Source organism: Mustela erminea, chromosome 15 (genome assembly GCF_009829155.1).
Source record: "Mustela erminea isolate mMusErm1 chromosome 15, mMusErm1.Pri, whole genome shotgun sequence".
Lineage (NCBI taxonomy): Eukaryota > Metazoa > Chordata > Mammalia > Carnivora > Mustelidae > Mustela > Mustela erminea.
Window position 1 is genome coordinate 18859272 of NC_045628.1, and position 27865 is coordinate 18887136.

The 27865-nt window shown below is 35.5% G+C and overlaps 1 long non-coding RNA gene across 1 annotated transcript; it reads left to right on the top strand.

Annotated features, from left to right (window-relative positions):
- The first annotated feature begins 1429 nt into the window (after window positions 1-1429).
- On the top strand, window positions 1430-27626 carry LOC116574400. Its single transcript, XR_004279267.1, has 3 exons — window positions 1430-1511; window positions 11543-11619; window positions 27303-27626. It is a non-coding gene; the product is annotated as an uncharacterized LOC116574400 (long non-coding RNA).
- The last annotated feature ends 239 nt before the right edge of the window (window positions 27627-27865 follow it).

Below are 27865 nucleotides of genomic sequence, written 5' to 3' on the forward strand. Positions count from 1 at the left end.
CATCTCCCTCTGAGTGACATTTTCTTGCTATTCATCAGCTGAAAGGCTGAGGATGAGATTCCACGGAAGAATGCCCGAGGCAAGTCTTTGGAGAAAGTGTTGGCGGGGTGAGAGGTAACTTCTGAATGTGAACGTATATTGAGAACCAAACACAAAGGAGGCAGGAGTGGAACCAAATAGAAAAGGAAGGAAGAAAAAAAAAAAAAAAGGAAGAAGAAGAGAAAAAAGAAAAGGAAGAAATTGCCTTTAAATAATGTTCTCAGTCCTTGTAGTTTTGTTTTTTTTTTTTTTTAAAGATTTTATTTATTTATTTGACAGAGAGAAATCACAAGTAGATGGAGAGGCAGGCAGAGAGACAGAGAGAGGGAAGCAGGCTCCCTGCTGAGCAGAGAGCCCGATGCAGGACTCGATCCCAGGACCCTGAGATCATGACCTGAGCCAAAGGCAGCGGCTTAACCCACTGAGCCACCCAGGCACCCAGTCCTTGTAGTTTTTATGGAAGAAAGTTGTGGGTGTTCCGGAAAAAGGAATCAAACTAATGGTTTCATGACCTCTGACCAGAACAAGATTAAAGAGTACACTTGGAATGACTGGGGAAAGGGTGAATCGCCTTGTTTGGCAAATACCTTTCTTTAGTAAGTCTTAGGAGAGATTTGAGACATTTATTTATACAGACTACACATGTGAAAACAAAGGAAAATAACACTTTGAAGTTAAGTTATCCCTGGCCCTGCATTATAAAATGTGTTACAGATCAAAACCAAAGCTGTTCTAGGTTTAACATAACCTGTGTTAGGTGTAAGCATTCATGTGTCATTTTTGAATTTTGATTAAATTCATGTCAGGAGATTATGAGTAGTCTCTTGAATCTAAAGACCTTTTCATGGTTGGCAAGATTTACTACTTCTGAGGGCAACGTAACAGTAGACAAGTTAGTAATGCTATTGATGGCAGTCAATGTGCTCTGGGAAAATAAACATCAATCTACTAAGTAGGATGACAGCATGAGGTACCAGAAGACTGTAGCAATAGTCTTAACAGTAAGAAAATGCAATTTCCCCTGCTGTGTTTTATGCCTGGTTTTATATGACTACTGCATTATACAAATTAATATTTAATACAGTTCAACATCATGCTTGTCAAACAATAGTGCAGGATACAAACCATCGCAAAATCATTTTCTGTGTTTGACAGAGGGTAATATCATCCTTTTTTTTTTTTTTTTTCTGTTTTGCAGTGCAGCTGTTTCAAGCTCTGGAGTTGGAGTTCCTTATTGCAAACAAATTATTATGTAAATCCAACTGACCCAGTGAAAGTGAAAGAAAAGCAGATTTCGTTTTTATGTGTTTTGAGAAATAATGCCATGGATTATTTGAGAGTATTTTGTATATGAAAGGATTGAGATAACACATTGAAATGAAAACTTTGACTTATATCCTGGATTCTTACTCAAATTTGCATTGTGATATATGACTTCAGAGGATGGAGTGGGGAATGAAAGTCTTTCCTGGGTTTGTCTTCTCTCCTTTGGTATGCTTGTGGCTTGGTCAAGGGACAGGAAGGTGGGCACATTGAGGAAAGAATGCAGTAAGCTCTTTTGACCTCAAGGGGAAAGACAACACCCTTGGACCCAGGGGCCCGTGTGTCATATGGCCTGTGACCATATCCTGCTCCTCTTTGGAGGCGGATATTAGCCCCACCTGTTGTTAGGTTCACCGGGGAAACTGGAATATCTTTCTGTATTTTTTTTGATTGAAGTCAGATTAGTTGTTTTTCTCCTACTGGAGATGGAGATGGGTTAGTTCTCAGTGAAACTTATCTGATATATGTCAGAGCAGCCATGGATATACCATCGAATATGGCCAGTCTCAGGCCAAGTAATGAAGCCTTCAAAATTTATCACTCTCATCCACTTCTTTCTATAGTTCTGTTCACATTTTCAGACCCTTTTAGTGCCCATTTCATCAGTCCTCCAGCATATCCTAACCAGACTAGGTTTTTTTATTTCTGTTTTTTTTTTTTTTTTTGCTACTGATAGGAATTTATTATACAGAAATTTATATAAGGGACACTGAGTAACACCATGGACACTATGATGTAGGGCATGAAAAATGATTTATGTAACTACATAATATCTACATGGGTATTATCAGCAAAATAGAGATGTATATATAAACGTACACATGCAAGTATACTTATGAACTGAATGCCTCATGAGCACTATTTCTAAATTCTTGAAGCCCTGGGTAGGCCACATATTTTTCCCATCCATTCGCATACTTCACCTATTAGTACATCATCAATTTTATTGGTAGCAAGCTGTAAATTACTCACATAAATAACTGAGAGTTTTTACCGTGAATGAGCACTGAATTTCTGACCAGACCAGTTTTCATGTGGAAGTATATATCTTTTCCACCAAAATACCCATTTCTTCAATGACCTTATTAATACTCAATATTAAAAGAATATTACTAAGGAAAAATTTAATCTGTTTTACTCTAGTTTTTAAGATATTGATCATAATGGGGGCGCCTGGGTGGCTCAGTGGGTTAAGCCGCTGCCTTCGGCTCAGGTCATGATCTCAGGGTCCTGGGATCAAGTCCCGCATCAGGCTTTCAGCTCAGCAGGGAGCCTGCTTCCCTCTCTCTCTCTGCCTGCCTCTCTGTCTACTTGTGATCTCTCACTGTCAAATAAATAAAGATATTGATCATAATGAACAAGATACCTAGTATTTCTCGATACTAAGTATAGATAGGGGGAAATATTTTGGTTAGGAGGGGCCTTCCCAATAGCCAAATGATTATTACTAAGGCGATGATATAAGCATATGTAACCTAGCAAATAAAGGCTCTTATCTCTGTATGTAGTTATTCTATTCTCCAAGTTTCTCAAGCAGGAATTCTTGGAGTCATCCTTGACTCCTGTCCTTCCCTCATTTCTCATACCCAGTCTTGGCAAATTGTGTAATTTCTAACTTTGGGTCCTAAATCTGCCACTTGTCACCATCTCCAGGGCCTCTTGTCTTTCAAATGGTCTTTCAGTTTTCTCTCCTGAATCTGGCCCCCAGTGTGGGCAATGACTTCCCTTGGAAGCATTTGCAAAACTTGTGGAGCTGTATTCATTGGTCCGAGTGGTTGAAAAGGGCATTAGGTCTTTAATGGGCGGGGGCTAGTGATGTTAAATGTCCTTCAGTGCAGGGGACTGTCCTCCCCCGACATTATTCTACATCCTGCTTCGCTTTAAGCGCTCCATATTCACGCCATTTTGGAGCCTATGACTTAATTTCCCTTTACTCATAAATACATAGTGAGTTTTTGTTTTGTTCATGGATTTGTCAAGGAATGTACGTACTGTGGAAATTGAAGAAACGTTACATTTGGTGAAATTACATTTGGTGTTGTTTGAAACAGGATTTTGTCACCATGTCAGAAAATGACATTAGCCAGGCTGTTTTTGGTCTGTGAGTTGCTGGTATAAAACACCCTTATTGGCTGGTCCTCTTAGTGTCCCATTTATAATAGGCAGACACATGAGTGTCAAATCTGGCCAGTATTCAATTCTGGCCAGTAGTTTTCTAATGTATCTTGTAGGAAAAGACATTTATTAAAACATGGTTTTTAAAATAAATTATTTTGTATTTATTGCTCTTTGGTATGATAAATAGTGCTTTTGAACTTTTTAGTTATTCCAAATTTTTATTTATGTAATTCATTATATAGATATTTTAGATTTATTTAGAATAGTAAAGAAAGTTTTTTTTTTAATTTAAAAAGCACACTGAGTTTGATAGTGTTGAAATCTCTGTCCTAACTTGTTTCTTTATTGCTCCTCTACCAATGGCTTTGCCCCCCAGGAGCCAGTTATCCTATTAACACTGCAGTATACCCCTGTCACCTCTCCTCACAGAGTTCTCAAATGACTTCCCATTTCACTTTCAATAAAATGCCAAGTGAAGGGGTGCCTGGGTGGGTCAGTGGGTTAAAGCCTCTGCCTTTGGCTCAGGTCATAATATCAGGGTCCAGGGTTCGAGCCCCGAATCGAGCCCGGCATGGGGCTCTCTGCTCAGCCAGGGAGCCTGCTTCCTCCTCTCTCTCTCTCTCTCTGCCTGCCTCTCTGCCTACTTGTGATCTTTGTCTGACAAATAAATAAATAAAATCTTAAAAAAATGCCAAATGAAGAGATGTGTACATATCTACATATTTTTATGGTTTCTTCTTTTAGTAGAAATAAAATGTGTGAGAGAAGACACATAGCCTGTTTTGTTCCCTATTTATCTGTGATGCCAGAATGGTGCTGGGACATGGTGGTGACTCAATTATATTGAATGGATGAGTGTCTTTGTTTTTAAGTTTCATGTTTGAGTCCTGGGCGCACCATTTATTAAGTACAAGATCATGGACAATTCAGCTTAAAGCCTCAATTTTCATGTCTCACTGAAGATGTCTACTTCACAGGATTACTATAAATGTTAAGAAAGATAATTTATATAAAAACCTTATTTTAGTGCATAGAATGTATAAATATTCAAATTAAAGTATTTACCTACCTGTCTATGTATCCATCCATCCAGCTACTAGCCTCCCTGTCTATGTATCTCTCTCTACTTATCCCATTTATTCACTCAACTACGCATTTACTTATCCACATATTCTCTCTCCCAGATCTCCCACTTATTCTGATAATTCACAGAGTAGTGAGATCAGGCCCAAACTCCATGCCTTTAGTCATGCAACTTTTGAGATTTGTGTATCTTGTGGATATGCATAGAGTATAAAAATTATTCTTCCCAGGGATAAAAAATATAATTAATTTTATAATCTGTTAAGTATATGGAAAAACTGATATTAAAAACCTCTGTGTGTGTACATATTATTATTATTATTATTAGTCTATTCTAGAAAATGCTCTCACCTAAGTAGATCTATTTTACTGGGTCTCAACTTTTGTCCTAGGTCTATAGGTATTATGGAATTTAATTCATGGAAATATGTTAAAGTTAATTGCAAGATAGGGAAGAATTGACCATGATGTTGCTATAGATATATAATAGGTACTTTTATAAAATTATCATATAGCTAGAGAAGTTGAATTTCAGTGGAAAAAATAATTAATATCCCATTTATAACAAATTTAATTAAAGGATTTTGGCCTATTAGAGACAAAGAAATCAATCACACAAGTGTTTTCTTTTGTACTTTCACTCTGTCCTTCCTTTTTCTGTAGGCCACCCAGGGATTTTGGCCTTATTTCAGTCATTAAGGTAAATAGTGATTTGTGGGTCTGATTACTAGTTATATGCCATTAAACTCCTGGTTACTAAGTAACCTATATTGTACTCCTCTTACTGGAGTTTGGGGGGGGGGGAAATATGTCCTTTCTAGATATACATTAATTAAAGACTAAACAGAAAAATGTAATTAGTATTTCATACATAAACTAATTGTTTGTAAGTGATTTCAAAATCAGCTGCAACACTGTTTGAAACAGTAAAAAAAACAGGAATAATTCAATTCACAAGGAAATTGGTGAAGGGGAAAAATGACATGGCTAAATACAGGCAGTATTTTATAAGTTAAAACATACATGTTTATCTGGAAGAATGTATTTCAAATTGTTAAGAGTGATTTTTGCTTTGGAATTAAGGTTCTGAAGTAATTTCACCTACTATATATTTCAACTGGGTAGGGTTTAATCATCATCTAATAATAATAAACAATAATAAGGTAATACAGATTAAAATCCTTTGATATATCTAGATAAACTTCTTGGAAAAATTATTTCTGCTATTAAGTGTATTTTCCTATAATATAGGAGTCAAAAGAACTTAAATATTAAGTTCAATGTTTCTGGAAAGAATATAATTTGTAACTCATGTGAATAGTGTACTTGAACAAGTTACTTAACCTTTCTAAGCCTGTTTCCTCACTTGTAAAATGCAGATAATAAGAATAACTACCTCAAAGACAGTAAAATTGAATGGGAGAATTACTACCTGCACTAAATGCCATGTCAGAGGGAACTACTGGCCTGGCTTATAAATCAGAACAAGAAAGCCCTTCTAGAAGAATACAGGACAGAGGAAATACTGATTATTACTGATTGCCTTTGTCTCTCCACCAAAGCTTTGTGTCCATTTCTTCGTTTCTTCTTTTACCTATTCAAATAGAAATTATTATTCTATAGCACCTTCTCTTGGGCCCCTTTCCTAACACCACTGGGAAAGAATATTTTATCTTCTAAAGCTAAAGGAATTTGTCTAATTTTTCTGCAAGTATTTAAGAAAGGTTAAATACTGTAGTTCTAGTTCTGGAACCATGTTCCAGAACTTGGTCCCAAATGCGTAACAGAGGGATGTGTGCCTAATATCGGATCATAAAACAGAAATTGAACTGAGTCCATATGTGGGTACTCGAATCTCCACAGACACTGAGTTATGTGACTAACAAAGAACGGTTGTATGAAAATTAATGCCTTTAAAGTTGCTAGGTCATTGCTTCCTACATCAATAAAAGTAAGACACTAGCTGATGTCCTTTCCTAAAACTTCCATTTATTTATGAAAATCTCTGGGGTTTCCCATATACTTATTACCAGCACTTCATGTTCTTCTACTGTCTAACCTGCTGCTATTTCTTGCCTATGTAGGGACTTGAGGCAAGTATCTTCCTGTAACTCTTGTTACGAAGACGCTCCATGAGGTTTCAGGTTTCTTCCAGGGTCCTGCCTCATGATGCTACCCATGATGTAAAACCTTTGAGTTTCCGAATGCTGTATTTCTGGTTGTGTTAGAATGAATATCAGTAGAAGTACAGAAAATATCTCTTTCTCCAAATATGAGACTGACGTTGTCCAAAGACCCCAAAGCTTTATTTGTTCTTTGAATGGTGCATATTTCCCCAAACTGCCCTTTTCATTTCAGTTCCTACCCTTTCTCCAAATGAATCAAATCTCCTTCTAATCTGGGCATAAAGACTATATAGTCTTTTGGGAGTAGAGGGCAGAGGGAGAGAGAGAATCTCAGGCAGGCTCCATGCCCGGCCCAGAGTCCAATGTGGGACTCAGTCTCACAATCCTGATATCATGACCTGAGCCAAAATCAAGAGTTGGACCCTTAACCACCAGAGCCACCCAGATGCCCCATATTGTCCTTTTTTCCCTCCCTCATCAACTTCCAGGTTTTTCAGAACAACATTTCTAGGTTCTTCAGAAAAACTTGGTTCTTCTTCTAGGTTCTTCAAGAAAACTTTTTCTAGGGACATTGGTAGGGACATTGTCTCCTTAATTCAGTAGGTAAAATCAGATTCTTAAGATTAGAGCATAAGATTCATCTGGGACCCAGGATACTTGTGGCTATGTGGGAAAGAGAGCTAGCATTTTTGAGTCCTATTACATGTTTCATCTTGTTTCATGTTTACAATAGCCCTGTGAATTAGCTTGTATCCTGGATTTCGTGTGTTGGCTGAAATCTCAATCTATTCTCAGTCATTCAGCATCTTGATCTTTATTGCAAGAGCTGGAAGTCTTAGAAATCTATTCCCTAGACTCTGATTCTCTTGTGGCCAGGTTTTGGGTGTGGTGTTGGTTTAACCATTGAGATTCACTTCTAAAGGGTTTAAAAGAGGAAAGGATGCAGAGGTGACTTTATCCCCCTTCAGTGGTGATAGCAGATAAGGGGACTTCCTGCAGGCTTGGATGCTGCAGTAGCTGAACTCAGTGTTGTACTGCCTGGTTCCCAGATAAGGAGCTGTGGACAGCTGGGAAATTGGCAGTTATGTCAGGGGACTTTCTCATCTCTGGGAAGAAGGAACTATGTTCTGATCTCTCACCACTATAGTAGTATAACTTGAAATCTAACAGTAGCCCTATAAATTTTGCTTATCCAACCCATCTAATGTCTTTTGCAGGCCTCAAATTCCTTATAATAAATATCTTTCAATATGAAAATACTTAGAAGAATTTTTGTTACCCTCCATTGAACCCTAAAAATACATTGTTTTATTTAATGCTATTACATATGAGAAAGTGATCAAGTAAGTAAATTATGGAGACACATTCACCGACTGAATTTTTTGAAAGTTATAATATTATGTTGCCTGCCCAAACCACCTACCAGTGACTGGACTATATCAGACGCTCAAGAAATGGTAACTGTAATATGAGAAATTTCTTCTCTACTTGTGTGAAAAATTACACGGCCAGTCTTACTTTTGTTTTTTTTTATTCCTATGTTTCATGTATGCTAGAAGTGAAATTTGTTTTTTCTTCATTTGTGACATAGTTTATAAGAATTTTTTTTTAAGATTTTTTTTTAACAACTCTCTATTTCTTCCTACTTCCATACATTGGCAATTACCATTCTATTCTCTTTCTGTACAGTGCAGAATTTTACATACTTCATAAAAGTGGAATCATCATACAGTATATGTCTTTCTATTGCTGACTTATTTTACTCAGTGTAATGTTTTCCAGGTTCACCCATGTTGTTACAAATGATAGGACTTTCTTCTTTCCTTTTTAATTTTTTTTAAAGATTTTTATCTATTTATTTGATAGAGAGAGATCACAAGTAGGCAGAGAGGCAGGCAGAGAGAGAGGGGGAAGCAGGCTCCCCACTGAGCAGAGAGCCCAATGTGGGGCTGGATCCCAGGACCCTGAGATCATGACCTGAGCTGAAGGCAGAGACTTAAACCACTGAGCCACCCAGGCGCCCCAGGACTTTCTTCTTTCTAAAGGCTAAATAATATTCCATTATATGTATATACCACGTTTTCTTTATCCATTGCTGTGTAGATAAACATTTGTGTTGTTTCCATATCTTTGTCATTATAAACAATGCTGCAATGAACAGGGGAGTACAGATATCTCTTTGAGATCCTGACTTCAAGTTTTTGGATGTATAACCAGGGGTAAAACTGCTGGATCACATGGTAGTTCCATTTTTAAGTTTTTAAAGAACCCCCATACTGTTTTTCATAGTGGCTGCACTGATTTATTTCTACCACTAGCACACAACTGTTCTCTTTTCTCTACATCTTCACCAACACATGTTATTTCTTGTTTTTTTTTTTTTTTTTAAGATTTTATTTATTTATTTGACAGACAGAGATCACAAGCAGGCAGAGAAGCAGGCAGAGAGAAGAGGAAGCAGGCTCCCTGCTGATCAGAGAGTCTGATGATGGGCTCCATCCCAGGACCTTGGGATCATGACCTGAGCCAAAGGCAGAGGCTTTAACACACTGAGCCACCCAGGCGCCCCCTATTTCTTGTTTTCTTAATGACAACCATTCTAACAGGTGTAAGGAAATATCTCATTGATTTGCATTTCCCTGACGATTATTGATGTTAGCATCTTTTCATATACCTGCTTGCTGTTTATATTCTTTTGAGAAATTTTATCCTAATCCTGTGCCTATTTTGGAATAGGGTTAACTAATTTTTTGGTATTATATTGTAGGAGTTCCTTGCATATTTTGGAAACAAATCCCTTATCAGATACATGGTTTGCAGATATTTTTCTCCTATTCCATAGGTTACTTTGACACTTCATTGTTTTCTTGGCTTCTAATATTTAGCTTAGTTTATAAGAAATATTTTTGGTAAATCTATCTCATTTGTCTGTCTACAAAGAAATTAATTTAGTTTTTCATGAACATGTATACTGTACATTGATTAAGCTAATATTAGTTACTGAGGTTTTAACTGTTAGTAGATAGATGAACCTCATTAATTTACATTTATTATTTTTTTCAACATAATTGTGTTATTCTATTATTCTTTCTCTTGAGGTGGGTCACATTTTCCTGTCTCTTTCCTATGTTGAACAAATTTAGACTGTGCTCTGAACATTTTTAGTGTTATATCATGGAGGCTCTGGATTCTGTTATAGTCTTCCAAAGAGTACTTATTTTGTTTAGTAATTAACTTTAGATCAAAATTATGTCTTGGGTGATAGTTCAGCTTTCTGCTCAGTTATTTTATCCTTATTTGGACTGCTTTGAGTCCACCATGTGTAGGAGCAGTTCAAGTTCAAGGACCAGCCTTGAACTTGTTCAAGGACCAACCAGCGATTTTTACACACAATCTGTGGCTCCTCATCTCTCTCTCTCTCTCTTTCAAGGTTTCCTTATCACTTTATGGAATTCTGCTCTCTGCTTTTTTTTCGGGCTAGAAAAATGGGCATTTTCTATGGCGATTTTAGCTACCAATGCACAGTGTCAACTGCAAGACAGTGTCAGTTCAGTGCTTGTTTCATGCTGTTTTCTTCTTCAAGAGTGGACTCCCTTGCCGAATCTGCTGGGTTTTGCTCACTCTCCAGGGTCTTTAGATAATGGGTTGTTGCATTTTGTCAGGAGCTTATGGTTGTTATCTGTGGAAATGCTGGTCTGGTAGAAGCTTAGTCAGTCATATCAGATGTGCAACTTCTTTTGTTATTCTCAAACAGTTCAAGTTTATTTATTGTTCACGTAAGGTCTGAAATAGTGATTCCTAATAAGAACCCACCCATGTGGTTACTTAATATCTCAGTTTCTTCTGTTTTATGATTTTGTCCTTATTAGGAGCAATAAATGGAGAAAGAGCATGGAGCACCATCCGGAGGAATCTTCTACCTTCAGGGTGGGAAGTAGCACACATCATTTCCACTCATATTCTATTGAAGAGAAGTCAGTCACATGGCCCCATATAATTTCAATAGAGTCTAAGGAATGTAGACTAGCTCTGGTCCAGGAAGCGGAAGAAATAAATTTTCTAATCAGCTAGCAGCCTCTGACACATGGAATTTTAGTCATTTCTGTTTTTAGCAAAATTACTACAAATTACATCTTCTGAGGAAAATTTAATATGTTCATGATATCCTTCCTCTACATCCATTAACAATTCCCTGAACTGAAAATAATACTTTCTCATTACCTTCATCTCATGACATTATCTGAAATATACTTCTGCAGAAATATTATTCATGTTGGGGTATGATTGCCATATACATCTATGAGTTCACTTAAAAACATTATTGAATATCTCCTATATCCAAGATTTACGAGAAATAGTCATGATGGCAGGAAAGCTCTTTATGGTCATTAACTCGGGAAAAGAAGAATACCAAAGTTAGTTCTGCCAAATTGCTATCATAGTGCAATTTACTTTGTATATTTTATACTTCAATATATAAGGTCATGATTCATTTCTAACAGACAAGAAAAGTATCTTTCATTCACTTCCTTTCATGAATGTGAAGAACATTAGGGTGGCAAATAAGACGGACTAAGAAGAAAGAGGTCACCAACCTATGATGAGTCAAAAGAGCAGGTCCATATTGGAATATGATGCTAGGGATAAAAAAAAAAAAAAGATAAGACTGCAAAAACTCATTTATATCTATCTTTAAAAAATGAAGGAACAGACAGACTTTCTACTTCAGCAGCTTTATTTCTGAGACACATTCAGGTTGTGGGGTGGGGGTATAATAGACCCAGTAGATTGTTTCCTATAATACTCTCCTGCTCTCATCTTCTCAAATTGGTGTGTTTTTGTTTCTATTACAGAAATGGAGGACTAGTGGTGTTGTTTCTGGATATTTACAACATTGGTACCCTGAAGTAAGTCTGAGATGTGCCGGCAGGTGAGCTGAGGTCAACAAGACTGTCATTTTCTTTCTAAAGAAAGGAAGAAACTATACTTGCCTATATTATGGTTTTCCTTTCTTTATAGTAGTTTGCTCACCCCTGTGAGCACAGCAGTTTGGAAAACTAGGAAGGGAGGGGTAATTGTTGTACATCTTCTTCTCTTTTCATTCTTTTTTTTCCATACTATGATCTCACAATTTATTTCAAGGAAAATTGGCTCTCACAAAGGTGAGGAAGAAAACATATGGGTCTACGTGAATTCTATTTGGTATTCTAAGCACAAAAAAAGAAGGTTGTTGAAAATTTCCAAGACACATGGAGCTAATTGCCACATAATATTTATAACTATGCCATAAAGTGATCATATTTTCAATCAACTTAGGATGTGGGATAAATATCGAGGATAAGGCATCAGGAATAAAAATGATAATGATAAGCTTTTCTTTCTTATCACTCTTTCTGACAAAACAGAACAGCTGTGACTTAAGATATGGACCTACATACTCTCTTAGCTTATGGGATTCCATACTTGCTAGGATTGTGGTCATCTTTCCCCCAACTTTCAGAGATCCACACTCTATTCATGTTGTTATATTGTTCTTTGTTTTATCATGTGGTAACTCACAGCAAGCCCACTTCGGATAGACTTTTCTATCAGCTGGTCATAGCGACCTATAAAACAGCTCCTATTTTATCTACACCAGCATGCAAGGGCACTGTTTTTTTGGTTGTTTTGTTTTGCTTTATTTTTTTATTATGTTCCGTTAGTCACTAGGGCACTTTTTTGAAGCCATGTATGGAACAGAATTTTCCTCGGATTCCTGGCTGATGGCTTGAAACCATGGAGATCAGGCAAGAGACCAATAAAGCATAATGTTACTTTCTAAAGGAGGCAGGGGACATAGTGTAAAACTAATCAAGCACGTCTTTAATTACACAACTAAGGTACTTTCTGAATAGCCATGCTGTTTCCTATTAGTTATGAAATATATAGTCATTCCAAGAGAAGCCTATGGACAGGATTTGGGGGTCTTCCTATTTCTTTGTGTGCAATAGAATCAAATACCTGCCAGTAAGAAGAAAATTCTTCACCATTCTCCACCTAATTATCCACTATACTTGCCATTTCTAGTTGTGCCTTTTTATATTTGTTGGCTATATGTTAATATTATTTCAGAAAAGTACACATTTTAACTACCTTAATCATATATATTCTTGTAATGTATATTGAGGTCAGACTCTGGAGTAGTGCCTAGAGGATTGCAGTAATATGCATTTCTAAGTTCATTTTATTCCTATGACACAAGACAAAGATATTTGCAGACTTTTGGCAATTGTGACAGCTCTGATATACTCACATGATTTAGTGAATGACACTGAATCAACCAGAGAAGACATTTATTGGAATTCAGATTCCAATGTTCATTTTCTTTTCTTATGACATTTTCATTTCTTAAATGATTCTGTTCAAAATGAAAGACTTCTTTTCATTAAGTTTAATGTGTATTCTGTTAAAAGACAGGAGGAGAGTAGGACTATTTTTCTTTCAAGTTTTATATTTAAAATCATAAGAGTCCTTTTTTCATGGAAAGAAATTAAATAATAGTTATTAGCCAATTTAAAGCTGGTCAATTACTTTGCCTTCACCATGCTCACAGGCTGCCAAGAGAACAATACTTTGGTACTACTACTCTATCTTAAACTTTTTGCTGACCTAGTAAAGAAAAAGAATTGTACTGAGGAACTGTTTCAAGACAGTGAATAAAACACTTTCATTTACAAGTAGAGTTCGTGTGGGAGGATTTTTGATCCTCAGAAACTGAGAGGAAGGACAAATATGGGACTAGAAAACCTAGCAGAAGCAAACAAATTAGCAAATACATAGCCCGGGAGTGTTTCTATAAATCACTCATCCAAAGGTGGTTGAACTACAGAGCTGAGTGGTCTGAGTTGCAGTGTCCTAAGAATCTTCCTTCTCTTTTCTCTCAACGCCACTATTACTCTCTCTACACCAACATCCCTGCTTCTCCAGGGATGAGTAGCCCCAGACCAGTAAGTCCTGTATGCAGTTCCTGTCACAAATGGTGGTCAGTAGAGCTATTCCATGAATAGCGAAGATGTTCTTTCTTGTTCTGTCAGAGGGCTGTACTTTGATTCCACTTAGAGTCATCTGTATTGCTTTGGTTCCTGAAATGCTAGTGGAGATAATGTGCTTTTTCTGGGTAGAATATGTAAGAGCCACTGTGCAATTTATCACTTATCTTTTTCCCCCTCCTTTTTCCAACATGGTAGCTACTTTATCAGCCTGAATCCCAGAGAAAGAAGACACGGAACAAAAACTCTAGACAACTTTTTTAAAAGATGCAGTGTGAGATAGAGATAGACAGACTGATAGATAAACAGACAGATAAAAACTGGTTATGAGGTACCAAGATTTTGGATTCATCAGTGTACCCTAACATATCCTGCCCAATATATCAGCAATGCAGAGAATGAGGTGTTTTTTGCATCTCTAAGTCTAATTCAGAATAGATTTTCTCAGAATAATGTTTATTGTTTAACCTTCCTTTTGTTCCCCAATATTAGCTAACCCTGGGAGAGATAGTCTTTCCCTAAACAGAAAGGTTTAAGATGTCAAAACATCATGATACATAGAAAACTGAAAAATACATAGAAAACTTATATATATATATATAGATATAGATATAGATATAGATATGTATCTATCTATCTATCTGTATATCACAGGGATAAACCAATTACAATGTCAATGAGGCAGAAAGGCCCTGAAAAATTATATAGCATTATGCAGGGATAAATAATCCATATATAGAGAGAAAGGGAGCAAATATTTGGGGACAAAAATATAATCAATCATCAGATAAACAGACAATTCATAAAATCATAAGAATGATGAGCAACATATGCATATTCATACCAAGTAATAAAAAATGCATATGAGTAATATAATGGTAATATAATATACTATAATGAGTAATATAATTCACATCTGGTTCAAATGGGAAAACTTCCTGTTTTAACTTCCCTGATGGTCATTTGACCTTAATTATAGGGACTTTTTCTCCCAGTACTCCATCTTGATCAGAATTTAAAAATATAATGTAATAAAATTAAAATAAATACTACAAGGACATTCATGACAGGATGACTTTTAAAAGCACCACACTGGATAGCTTCTCAATATCCCATGTAGTTTTTGGGAATTGTTAAACTAAATTATAGCTCCCCCTGTAAAAAAAAATAACATCATTAAAAATTACATTCTGAAATTTCATTATGATATAACTAAGTCAGTTGAAGCTCTCAGGCCATTTTATGAAGTCACACACATCAGTGAATTGACATACCCATTATTGCTTCTAATTATTTGAATAATAAACTTCTCCTTTGAACCAGTTTGCATTTTTATAATTATTTCACAAGTAACAGACATTGCGTGTAATTGAAAGAAATTCTAAAAAATGGACCAAACACAAGCATGTAATTTTTCATAGACATTGCCTACACAGGGCATAACATTTTGTCTCTGTGTTCAAATCTAAAGGAAAGACAAGTTAAAAACAGTTATCAAAGCTGGCTACTCTGGATAACCTCTTCTAAGGCTTTGTCAAGTGAAGCATTTTTAGACTTTTCAGACACACACATACTGTGCACCATTCACTTGCTCTCTGTCAGAGCCTTCTGTGTCCTATAATTTTAAACTCTAAAAATACTCAGTGGTGAAATATTGATTTCCTCTCTAATTTCTGCTCAGACTTTAGTTGGATGCCTGGTAAGGATTCTACTCTGAGAAGATCAGTACTTGACCTTGCACTTTGTTCTTCAGTGAAGAAACATATTGTATTTTTATACCTCACCTCAGGTAGTCTATGTCTTTTTTTTTTTTTTTTTATATTTGTGTTGTTACAATATATAACATAAAAAAGACAATCAATATTTTACTTTAAAATCAGCTAATGATAACATTTCCGAAGTGTGTACAGGTTTTCTATGAAGGCATATATATATTAACAGTAATGCAGTAACTATATTTATTGTTTATTTATTTGCAAAGAAATTGGCATGGATTAAACTAATGTTTATAAACTTGTAAAATTTCATTTGAATATTAGTTCTAATAAGTACTTAAACTATAGTCTCCCTACAAGCAGAAAGATTTATTAACTCATTTTTTCAGTTTATACCTAGTTAGTGTATAGATGGTGAGTCATAGAAGATACAGGAAAGATCTGGCAGCAAACACAAGCATATGCCAGAATTTAATATAGAATTCAATTTTTTATCTACCGATTTTTCAACAAATATTTAATTATGAAATAATTATTTACCATTAATGAATAATTATTGATTTATTAAATATTTTATGGAAGATGATGGGATAAAGTCAATACTTTTTTTTTTTTTAAGATTTTATTTATTTATTTGACAGAGAGAGATCACAGGTAGGAAGAGAGGCAGGCAGAGAGAGAGAGGAGGAAGCAGGCTCTCTGCTGAGCAGAGAGCCCGATGTGGGACTCGATCCCAGGACCCTGAGATCATGACCTGAGCCGAAGGCAGCGGCTTAACCCACTGAGCCACCCAGGCGCCCAAAGTCAATACTTTTAATCAGTGGAAAGCAATGATCAATGAATATATGATGCTGGTATCATTTGGATTAACCAAACCCAATGCCAATGAGAAAAAGATGTATACATTTTTTGGAGAAGGCCCTGGAAACTCATATGGCACTGGTTAACACAAATTGGGGCACAGTAAATTCCTAATAGATTACAATCCAAAGATTGCAATGACTGATATGGCTACAGCAATTATTTTTTTCTTTGTTGAGGGGGAGGAGAGACCTATTACCAGAATTAGGAAGTTCCCTTCTATTGCTGTATTGAAAAAAGAAACCAAAATGAAACACTTAACTTTGAATTTTATCAAATAATTTTTTTCTTATATGTGTTGTGATGTTATTTTTCATTTCTTTCTAATTAATACAGAGAATGGTATTGATTTTCAAATATTATATGAAATTTCCATTCGTAAAATAAATTCTACTGCAGCCTCAATACTTTCTATTCTAATTGATTCAGTTTACTATAATGTTGGAGAGAAGTTTTGCTTCTATAACCATAGAAGACTTTGGCATGTGATTTTCCTTTCTTAGAAATGCCATGTCATGTTTTGACATTGGGTTTGAGCTCATTTTATAAAGCATATTGAATCTTCTTCAGAAGGAGATTGTCACAGAAAAATTTTAAAAATATTCAAGTATATAGGAGAGCCTGGCAGTCTCAATCAGTAGAGTATGTGACTCCTGATGTCAGCGTTTTTGGAACCCCATGTTGGGTGTAGAGATTACTTAAAAAATATTTGAAGAATATAAAAATTTAAAAATGTATTAGCTAGTCCTATTTTTCTTCTTCTGTCAGTTTTTTAAATTTGTATTTTTAAGGAATTTATACTTTCATCTCGTTCAAATTTATTGGCATGAGTTCATTTTCAATATACTTTTATTACCTTTGTAGTACCTGTAGGATCTGTAGTGTATCCCCTTCTCATTTGTTGTTGATTGTTAATAATTATTCTGTCTTTTTTCTTGATAGATATTTGTAGGAGTTAATTAATTGTATTAGTTATTTAAAAAAAAACAACTTTTGGCTTTACTGAATTTCTCCATTGTACGTTTCTCCTCAATTCCATTGATATTTGTCATTATTATTTTCTTCCTTTTACTTTATCTTATTTTGGTTTTATTTTTAAATAATTTTATAGAAATACAATTCACATATTTACATTGCACATTTCATTATTTATTTGTTTCCTATTTAATTATTTAATTAAATTTCCTATTTAAGTGCATTTTATTATTTAATTATTTCCTATTTAAGTACAGATGACATACAATGTAAACCAATTTCAAGTGTACAACATGGTGAATCAATGATTCTGTACATTAAGTAATATTAACCATGATAAGTATAGTTGCCATCTGTCATACACAATGGAATATGACTCAATCATAAGAAATAAATCTTGTCATTTGCACCAACATGGACGGACCTAGAGGGTATAATGCTAAGTGAAATAAGCCAAACACAGAAAAACTAATACCATATAATTTCACTCACCTGTGGGATCCAAATAACATAACAAACACACAACAACAATAACAAAGAGAGAAGCAGACTCATAAATATAGAGAACAAAGGGTTTGGGGTATGCAGGGATGGGTGAAATGGGTAAAGAAGATTAAGAGGTACTTAATAGTACAGACAAAAGTTTGATATCCAGGATCTATAATGAACTCCTCAAACTCAACACACAGAAAACAGACAATCATATCAAAAAATGGGCAGAAGAATGTCTTCAATGAAGACATACAAATGGCTATCAGACACATGAAAAAATGTTCATCATCACTAGCCATCAGGGAGATTCAAATTAAAACCACATTGAGATATCACCTTACACCAGTTAGAATGGCCAAAATTAACAAGACAGGAAACAACCTGTGTTGGCGGGGATGTGGAGAAAGGGGAACCCTCTTACACTGTTGGTGGGAATGAAAGTTGGTGCAGCCACTTTGGAGAGTGTGGAGATTCCTCAAGAAATTAAAAATAGAACTTCCCTATGACCCTGACATTGCACTCCTGGGTTTTTACCCCAAAGATACAGATGTCATGAAAAGAAGGGCCATCTGTACCCCAATGTTTGTAGCAGCAATGGCCACAGTTGCCAAACTGTGGAAAGAACCAAGATGCCCTTCAATGGACTAATGGATAAGGAAGATGTGGTCCATATACACTATGGAGTATTATTCCTCCATCAGAAAGGATGAATACCCAACTTTTGTAGCAACATGGACGGGACTGGAAGAGATTATGCTGAGTGAAATAAGTCAAGCAGAGAGAGTCAATTATCATATGATTTTACTTATTTGTGGAGCATAACAAATAGCATGGAAGACATGGGGAGTTAGAGAGAAGGGAGGTGGGGGAAACTGGAAGGGGAAGTGAATCATGAGAGACTATGGACTCTGAAAAACAATCTGAGGGGTTTGAAGTGGCGGGGGGGTGTGGGAGGTTGGGAAATCAGGTGGTGGGTATTGGAGAGGGCACGGATTGCATGGAGCACTGGGTGTGGTGAAAAAATAATGAATACTGTTATGCTGAAAATAAATAAAAAATAAATTAAAAAAAAAAAGGAAAAAAATCCCTAAAAAAAAAAAAAAAAAAAGGTACTTAACCTTATTTTAATTTACTCTTCTTTTTCTAGCTTCTTGAAATGCTTAGATCATGGGTTTCTTGCTTTAGTACATGCATTTACATTGTAAATTTTTGCCCTAAGCACTATTTCATCTGTATCTCAAATATTTTAATATGTTGTGTTTTCATTACCATTAAAGTTTAAAATATCTAATTTCCATTTTGGGCTATGTTTAGAAGTATGTCACTTAATTTTCAAATATATGAGATTTTTATTTATTTATTTTCTATAATTTTTTTTTTTAGGTTTTATTTCTTTATTTGGCAGAGAGAGAGAGAGAGAGAAAGAGAAAGAGAGCACAAACAGGGAGAGGGAGAAGGAAAAGCAGACCCCTAGTGAGCAGGGAACCTGATGAAAGACTCGATCCCAGGACCCCGGGTTTATGAGCTGAGCTGATGTCAGACACTTAACTGACTGAGCCACACAGGTGCCTGAGATTTTATAATAATAGAATTATAATTCTATTATTGGTATCTATTTTTGTGTTCAAATTTATATCTTTCTGGTTTTTTTTTTAACATTTTTTCTATCACCCTAAGAGATTTATGCTAACATTTCTAAATAAGTATGTATACCTAATCTATTAGTACTATTTGTCCATTTTTTGCTTCATTTATTTTTAGCCTGTGTGAATATATTTATATCAATTAACAGTTGAAGCAATCTTCTTGTTAACTGTTTTAACTTTATGAAACAGTCCTCTTAAAATAGAATTTTTGTGTAGAAAGTCTATTTATATTCTGAAGTCTCACTGCTGAAACATCATTATAGATCCTTATGTTGTATATAGGCTCTGATTATGGATAGCACAGAGCAGAGTGCATATTGAGTTTTATTTTCTTTAAAGATTTATATACTTATTTTAGAGCAAGAGAGAGCACTGGAGTGCGAGGGTGGAGGACAGGGGAACGAGGGGGCAAGAATCCCAAGCAGACTTTCCACTGAGCAAGGAGTCCAACTTGGGGCTCAATCTCACCACCCCGAGATCATGACCTGAACTGAAATCAAGAGTCTGATGCTCGACACACTGAGCCACCCAGGTGCTCCACCTATTGAGTTTTAAATAACGTATTTTTTCTCCTTTTTTCTCCCAGTCATGGCTTTCACTGTGCCCATACACCATGCATTGATATGGACCAATATTTATCATTGAAAAGTCTGGAAAAGACCTTGAAAACCTAAGCTGGGTAACAGTGAAAAGTTTGTTTTTATCTAAGGTAGAAGTAGATAGAGAATGATGTAAATAAAAGCTTTAAGGGATAATGGGTGAAAAGCCCAACCTTTCTCTTTTCCATTAACAGTGGGTTTTGGATGTGTGGTTCATTCTGTGGACAACGGTAGGAGCAGAGTAAGGAGGTGGAGTTGAAAGAGGTAGAGTTAAGTGGAGATCACAGAATTGCTGAGTCAAGGATCTGCTTAAGAGCTCAGGAGTGAATTTTTAGGAAGTTCTGGGGGAGGGTCATTCCCTTCCCTTGATCACTTATGCAGTTCAATTTAGCGAACGCTTGGCACTAACCATGTTATAATATTTCTAGGTGCTTAAGTCCAAAGACAAATAAGATTTAGCCACAGCTCTTGACACAGTTGTCATCAAATGGATGAAAGAAACACAAACAAATCTTTCAAAGTGAAATAATGTGGAGTCAGACAATTGCCAGATACAAAGAAATACTTGCGAATGTGGAGGAATAATGTGGAGAAATAATGTGGAGTCAGACAATTGCCAGATACAAAGAAATACTTGCGACACAGCTAAACTTGTAATAACAGCTGAAGAGAGGTAACAGGAGGGAGAAAATGGAGGGGAGAATAGTAAGAGTTCAATTAAAATCTTGTTTATTGGATCTTAAAAATATTGGAGATGTTTACTAAATATTTAATTTTCATTTACAATCCAGAATATTAGTACAATTTTGTGTATTGCATTTGGAGGATACTATTTTACATAATAACACGTTAAGGATTTTTATAATTTTATGTATATACACTAAGGTCTTATAAAATATGTTCATCTGTCTCCTCAAAATCAGTAATCTAGTATCTTGTATCAGACACTTGCTTGCTCAAAGTTACATGTAGATACTTTGACATTTCCTTCTTTTTAGATAGTATTTTGATGAGAGAAGGTGTACAGCAAGCATTCTCTTGTTTAGATGAAGAAAACTAGAGCTTTTAGATTTCTAATGCTAATGGAGGAAAATTTGACTGAGTGAAACATATTGAAAATTCAACCTTGAATATTGAAAATTCAATTTTCAAAATGAAATCCAATTTTGCTTCTTGAGTCACTGTTTAAGTTTCTACCTGGGGTTAAGATAGGCCTTAAAGGCATCGCCTCCTATAGATCAACTATCTTGCTCCTAAATGCTTCTATACGTGCTGGACAAACTTGCCCCAGCACAAATGATTTATAGGTGAAGGTATTTTTTGTCTATGTCACTAGATTATTCCAGAAATATATAGAAACAATGAATTTAGAAAAAAATAAGTATATGAATGATTTTAGAAGTCATAGAAGTTAATGAGTTTAGTTCCATTGAGAGTATTATAAAGTTGAAAGCCCTAAATATAATTCTTGAACAACTGCTCAGTAATCTGACTTTTAAAAATTGTTGTAAGAACAGAGAACTGGAATGGGAATCATACGATGATACATATGCCAAAAGAATAAGAAAATGATGTAATTTATTTTCTTCTGGATTGAATATCATAGAGGTTGGAGTCTTGGATTCTTATATAAAGGCATGCAACTCATTGTAATGCACAAACACTCTATTTATGGTCTCCATTGAATTAAACATGGTAATAGACCTTGTGTTTCAACATACACATCATAATCTATATTAATTGAACACATTCCTACTATGCGCCAGGTACTAAGAAAAATTAATTGATAAAGAATGCACAGGATCTGATCTCAAGGAATCTTATTCTAGTATAAGACAGAAAGCAGACACTCATGAAAAGATGGAACGTATTCCAAGTAGTAAATTACAGACCTTTGATGAGTAATAAAATCATGTTCAGGCACTCAGAGAGCAGAGTATTTCCAGCTCTGCTAGTTAGGGGGCTTTTAACGGAGGTCACAATAGCAATTATATTCGAACTTCCTCTTGAAGAACAAGTACGATTGGAATAGATATAAATTACGAAGAAACTGTTCCACAGAGGAGTATTAGTGAACATGTAAATAGGAAAACACAATTAAGTTGACTGGGTAGGCTACAGATGACGATTCATGAAAGACAGCTATGAGAAAAACTGTTAAGGGAGGTTGGGACCCTGTTTGTAATGGGTGTTGAAACCTGTGCCAAGAACGTAGACTCTAATAATCATCAATGAGTCTTCTTTTATAATCGGCATGGGAGTTGTATGTTTGAAGCAGGGCTCTAATGGTTCTACAAAGATTGCAGAGAGAAGCAGTGAAGCAAGAAGATCATAAAGATGCTGTAAAGTGTCTAGGCACCACGTCTCAAGATTAGGGAAATGGGGACAAGGGATTTTTAGTTAGATCTACTTGTATTAAAAAAAATGAATAAAATTGGGGGAGTGATTCGATATTGTAGGTCTTAGGAATAATACAAAGAAAAATAATGACTCCATGATTCAAAATATGCAGACCCAGAGAAAGAAATGGAATGGCCAATACAAATGGGAATGCCCACTATATTGTTTCTTATAAAGACTGCATATTTGGAGCTACATCATTGCCAAAGAAAAATATGTATGTATTTCTATATGTATGTATGTATGTATGTATAGTATATCTATGAAGATTGAAGTCAAGAGGGTGGGTAGACTTCTTAGGAGATGATATAAGGTGTGAATAGTCATATTGCAAAAGCTGTGCCTAGGATGTGCCCACAGTTAATCCTATAAAGAATCCAATAAAGGACAAGGCAATGAATTTTCAGATAATTAAAAGGATTAAGCAAAATGGACTCTGATGGATACCATTACAATTTTAAAAAGAGATGTTTGTAGTTATATGAGGTACAGCAGAGAGATGGCAAGAATAAGGACTGGTGTCAGTCATTCCAATGTACAATTATGAGGTGTCTGGGGGATTTTAAGAGTGTTTCAGAAAATGAAGAATTTGGGGGGTACATGTATAATTCAGGCATGAGAGATTATCAAATTTTTTTTGTCCATTCAGTCATTCACAACATACGTGTGGAGTATCTCCCATGAATTGTAGGTATTGGGGATACAGTGGTGAATAAAACAAATTCCTTTTCTCTTGGCTCTTATGTTCTAGTGGGGTAAACTGCCAATAGACAAATATGTATCAAGTGATCAAGAAGAATAATAAGAAAAAGTGGGGATAGCTAGCACATTCATAGTCCTCAACCTAAAAGGAGCTCCCTTTTCTTCACTCATCTGTCAGTATTCTATCTTTGAGTCAGATTCATGAAAGACCACAGGCTTATTTCATGAACTTATTAAATTTCAAAATGTCATTGGAAAATGGATAGAGTCACTCCCTGGTCTTTCCTTTCTTTATAGACCATACCCCTTAGAATGTATAAAAATCTATTCATATAGTTGCATGAAAGGAATAAGCCTTTCTGCAAAAAATTAAAGCTTTGTAGATGCTGTGGGTAGATAAATAAAACTGAGGGAATACAGTGGCAGTCCCAAAATATCTTTCCTTCTGTGTCTGTTTTATCTGGAAAAAGACTAAGTTATTTCAAGAAAATGTGTTAAGATCCGTATTGTTAAAATACGCATGTACTTCCTACCAACATGGCTTGAGCATATTTTCATCTAAACTCGGAGAAATGAATATGAAACCGTCTATAATAATGTTTGGCTTCATGCTGGAAGAGTTCTAGCTTTCAGTGTGCACAAATGAGAAATGCCTAGGCAAGTTCTGATTTAAACACTTTTGCAAGGTCAGGATATTTAATTGAATAAGGAAACCAGGTTTCAAGCAGGGCAAAAATCAATGCTGAGCACTGGGGAGAAGGCCCTTTCCCTACCTTGATTCCCCTTGCACTCTTTATTCTTAAAATGAAAATATCTATAAACACAGGAAATTTCACCACTTCCTCCTATCAGGGAGATCAAAAAAAAAAAAAAAAAAACCCACAGGAAATTTCACCCTTTCCCAAACAGAAGGTAATTAAAATTGCCTTATATGTCTACTTAGTGTAGGCTATGTGACGATATATTCTGCCTTTATTTAAAACCACCTTTGGCATTAAATGCTGCCTTACCTAAAAAGCAATATAGTAGAATGACTTTTATTACAGATGGTAATTTATGAAAAGTGTCGCCAATGGAATTGATGGCAAACTTTTTCCACAAGCTTTATTTACCTTCATAGAGTTCACTATTTACCAAGGTTTGTTACAGCCCCAGTCACTATCTCAGCTGGCATTCTGCCTGTTTATGTTTTTTAACGTGGTTTTCTTTCTTTCTTTCTTTCTTTCTTTCTTTCTTTCTTTCTTTCTTTCTTTTTTTCTTTCTTTCTCTCTTTCTTTCTTTTCTGTTCTTTTCTTTTTTTAATTCTCATACACTATTGGAACTAATTACAGCCGCTCACTCTTCTGTTTCAACCCTCAATGCTCTCCATTTTCTCTGGCTTTTGCTTTCACTCACAGTCATAATATTTTTTCCATTTTGTGTTGGATCCTTTTACACATACTTCTCCAAGAGAGGAGCACCTTATGCCATGGAGAACGAAAAGGCTTTTAGAACTAATTTTCATTTTGTGTGCAATGCCTACAGCATTCTCCGAGTGTGTGATGTGCTATCATCAGGTTTGATTATGTAATTGAAATGCAAAAAGTTTAAAAGCTCAGCTTTATTGGCCTTATCAGCAGTTTGCACTCTCCCCAAAACTCTGTTAGAACAATTACTTGATCATGTTTGGTCAAAGAATGCTACAAGAAAAGGATCCTCATAGACGATGCTTAGAGAAGAACTGAGGTTTAATGGAGGGTTTGAAATTTTATACTATATTTTTATACAAATTTTAATAAGTTTTTTTTGTGTTAAAAATAGTCTTATTCCAATGTGATTGAAATTTTTAAAAAGTACCTCAATGTATCTTCATTTTGCTGGCAAGGACTTGGGAGAATAGAGGTTTATAAAAATATTCTATATGGAAGGAAATGCAGTGAAAAAAATGGCTATTCATATTTCTTCACCCCACTAGTCTTCCACTTGAAGTCATTCTAAGCTGGAATGGACCTTGGATTAGTGTAAATAGCAAAACAATCTGTCCTGCCTCAGGAAGGACCTAAAAATCTGTGTCTGCATGTGTGTTTGTGAGCACATAATCCTAGCCAAGGGAAGACATCAATAAAGTGCAGAATCACAGGGGCGCCTGGGTGGCTCAGTCAGTTAAATGAATGACTCGATTCAACTCAGGTGGTGATCTAGGAGTTATGAGATCCAGCCCCATATCAGACTCCACGCTCAGTGGGGAGTCTGCTTGAGACTCTCTCTCCTTCTACCTCTGCCCCTCTCCCCACACTCTCTCACTTTCAAATAAATAAATAAATCTTTAAAAAATGCAGAATCAGAGAAATTTCAACCAGGTTTTACCAGTCTTGGAGCTGCATCTTTGAGAGTAGACTAGAACTACAAAATGAGTTGTATAGTGAGGAATAATGCTTGCAATATTTTCTCTTTCTCCATCGATTCAGATATTGCTCAGAGCTTGTAGACGCGGATATAAGAAAAAAGACTCGACTGTAAGAAACTAAGGTTTTTTTTTTTTAAATTTTGAGGCTTTGATATTCACATTAAAATTATTTTGTGGGCATTTCAGAAATAGGAGAGTCAATGCTGAATTGACTAGATTTAATATCTAGCTTATATTCACAATATCATGTCCAACTTTAGATCTTAAAATAACCTAGGTCACATTTGTATTGGATAGATTAAGCACTCTTGGAAATGATAGTGATCAAGCTAACTTCCAGGACACGTGACTATGAATCCCTATACTAGTTGAGCAGTGTTGACCCCACTATATTACATTCTACTCATGAAAATGAGATCCATATGTGACAATGTACTAGCACCAGAGAAACCTGGAAGAGAAAATGAACTTCAGATTCCTTACAGAATCAGAGATCAAAAGATCTGTTCCATTAAACTTTAAACCAGAGAAATTCATCTGTCTGCCCCAGTGCCTAGTGTCAATCAATGACTCAGCTTTAGCTGGATTATAGTTAAGCCTGAATGGTCATGCAAGAGAGAATTTCAGACATCCCGTCTCCAAAGAGATTGCTATTCTAAGACTCAGCATGAAAGAGAAATATGCTTAGTCTTTTGGTATAGAGCAAAGAAATTTTATCACCTTTAAAGATATAATAAAAGTACCTGTATCCCATATTTGTCATACTCACATTTAAAATAGAATAATCATTAGCAGTTTGATACAAATAGATATTTTGTTTCTTAATTTGCTTAATAAGCAAATGATGAGCCAAGATTCACTGGTGAGAATCTAACATCTCATTGTGTATCCATAGTTTATGTAATTATAAACAGTTTATTGAGGAAGAATTTCTACTCATTGGAATGTAAAGGGGAAACAGAATTGTGCTTTTTTTTTTCCCTCAATAACTCTTCCTTACCTTTGTTTTCTTGAATCCCTCCTAGCTACCGATTAGTCAATTTCTTTGCAACAACTTAGTCAAATCCTGTAATTCTTCAGTTATATCAGTTGTTAGAAAAGTCTCATTTTGGTTACTAAAATTCAGCCCTATTCATTATGAAAGTTCAATATCATATCAGTGTCATTCTTATGGTTCCCTTTTTAAAATGCAGGGTCAGTAAATCAGACTGAGATTCATACATGTTTAATGGCATCAGTTGAATAGCTGATCATGTGGTGTAAGTTGAAAAATGCAGATAAAATCACATTTGAATTTTAAAATATTGTAACTTTAATCTTAACATGAAATCAACGAACTAGATTAAGTTCACATACCTCCTGTTGGTTAGTTGGAATTTGTTTTTTCAATTTTCTATCAGAAGAGAAATTTAATTTAGAAGCTACATTCCTAAGAGGAGAAGTTTCAAGATTTGTGATTCCTGTGGCCATAATTACATATGAAATCTTTGCAATGTGATTAAAATTTCTTTCTTTAACGAGAGTGTGGGAGAGTTTAGACTGGTACCTTTCAGAAAAAAAACAATTTCATAAATGGGTATGACATATCAGCCTTTTACGTATGATTCCATTTTATTATAAGTACTTTGTATATCAAAATATTAAACAGGATAAAAATTGGAAAACCTGGGAAACTTTCTTTTCACTTATAGGTAAGCAGAGGAAATAATCATTTTCTAACAGAATGCTAGCCAAATACTAAAGTTTTTCTATGAGTTGCAAAAACAGGCATGAGATGCAAAACATGTTGACCTACGTGCTGGATTGCAGGTTAGAAAAGGAAAATAGATGAAGGAAAACTAGAGTCCTGTTGAGACTGAAGTGCCATCTGTGTATCTCCCCAGCTTCTGTCATCATAGCACCTGGGCATGACAGGAAATAAGCATGTGCAACTCCACAGAGCAGCTTTGAAGCTCAGAGCCCTGCTGACCTCAGAGACCTGAGAACTTGAAGTGGTTTCATGGATTTCCCTTTCCCGTCTTTGGCTCAGCTTCTCCTATAACTCATTAACAAATAGTAATCAAATAATCGTTTTCACCTTGGTGCTTTTAATAAAAATGATCCTCGTCACTTTATAGCCTCCAATAAAAGACAAAAAGCACTAAATAACAAAGAAGTATAGCTCCTGTTCATTTCCTTTTTGCGTAGAAGGAATGAAATGGTGACGATGTTTATAGTTAATGCTTTTTACTAAAGAACAGTTCTTCCTTGAGCAGTGGAGTAATTTGAAAGGAAATCTGCACTCGTTAAAGAACACTGCCTCCTTTTCTTCTAAACGCTCTCATGTTCTCATCTAAAGGAAAAGATGTTGCTTGGCAGCCTTGCCATCTTCA